The sequence below is a fragment of the Pseudopodoces humilis genome, chromosome 27 (genome assembly GCF_049639895.1).
Source record: "Pseudopodoces humilis isolate 2021_Gansu_Grassland_sample_001 chromosome 27, ASM4963989v1, whole genome shotgun sequence".
Taxonomy (NCBI): Eukaryota; Metazoa; Chordata; class Aves; order Passeriformes; family Paridae; genus Pseudopodoces; species Pseudopodoces humilis.
The window spans coordinates 2,107,187-2,108,802 of record NC_142226.1 but is presented as its reverse complement, the minus strand read 5'-3'; positions in this window follow the sequence as shown (position 1 = coordinate 2,108,802).

Sequence of the window (1,616 nt, the reverse complement as noted above, 5' to 3'; positions counted from 1 at the left end):
TCAGTATTTGTACTGGGAATCATTTGGATTTATTGTCTCAAGCCTCTGCTACAAAACCTTGGAAACAATTGTGTATGTTCATCTGTGCAACTGCTGACAGCAAGGAAGTGAGTCTGCATTGCAGACCCTTGGATTGAAAAGCAAGTTAGTGAAGATAACAAGGATAAGAACACTAGGAAGCTGCCAGAAGGAAGGCTGCTGGGAATGAGTGACTGGATCCAGGCAGGCAGAGTGCCCTGTGCCAGTGAGCAGCAGTGCTGCACACTGAAAGCAGCCCGAGGTCAGCAGGACTGGCTCCAGAGCTGCTGGGTGCTCCTGGCCTCTCTGAGCCTCAGGCTTGGGGTGTGGTGATGGTGTTGAGCAGCTGTTTACAAGGTCAGGAATCAGAGTGAAGGGGAGCTGTCAGCTGCAGCTCTGCATGTGATTCTGGAGGTAAATGTGCAACACTGCTTGACCTTCTGTGAGCAGTTTATCAGGAGCTCGGGGCAGGAGGCACTGACTGCCTGGGCATGGGGCAGCACACAGGGTCTGGCTCAACATCTCACCAACAAAGGTGATTTACAGCAGCAACCTTCTCACAGCTGCAGCTGAGGCAAAGAGGTTTGCAGCTCAAGTAGTCGGTACACCTGCTTGTAGGCAACAGGAGGACCACCTTAACACATTGAAGCAAGTATGTGGCTGATCAAAAAGATCACAGTTGAAAAAAGCGTTGAATAAAAGCGTTGAATAAAAGTTGGAAAAAGTGAGGTTTTCTGGCTATTGAGCAGCAATGCCATGGTGGGTGGCCACTGGTCCAGTACACATCCTCAGTGGTGAGAAAGAATCCCCCTCTGGTATGTGCTAGACCTGGAGGCACAGAACTTGACTGAGAGCAGACGTGGCAGCTTTGGAGAATAACATCACTGGCACATCTACAGCTCTCTGCTGCTCTTAGCAGGCCCCACACAGCAGTGTTTTCATAGCCACAGGTAAACAACCACCTCTTTAATGAAGTTCAGTAGCTGCCTGTGTGAACTGGGACAGAAAGGGCTCAGCCAAGCCAAATTCAGTTTTCTACAACAAATATTTAACAGCTGCTATCTCTGTAGGACTTCACCTTGCATTAATGAGCTCTACCCAGGGAGCAGCAGCTGAAGTGACAGCTATGGATGACTCCAAAAGCGCCCATCCATAATAACCCAATTTATAAAGCTTCTGAAAACACGTCCAGTCTTGCAACCAGAATAAACCAGATACAAGGGAAAGATTTTTTTTTTCCTGTAAAGTATGGTGCACCCCTTGCAAATCAATGTATTTCGAGTTGTACATGGGCTCATCCTGTATGTGACAGCTGTTAATTCTACTTCTATCTGTGCTAACTCTGCCTGCACAATCAATACTGGCAAATTGTGAAAGAACTCCAACCAAGTGATTCATTTTACTCTGTGGTAATGCCCTTCCTCCCCCCTTCCTCAGCAATGCCATGTCCAGCTTAGGGAGCCTCAGTGCAGAGTGGCTGTGTACAACTGGATGTGCCTGAAATGCAGCCTGGAATGGCTGTGTGAGATCTGCCTCAACCAAGGCACAAAACAGTGCAAGGTCCTCAGCTCCAACACTGAACCACCCCACAGCACACA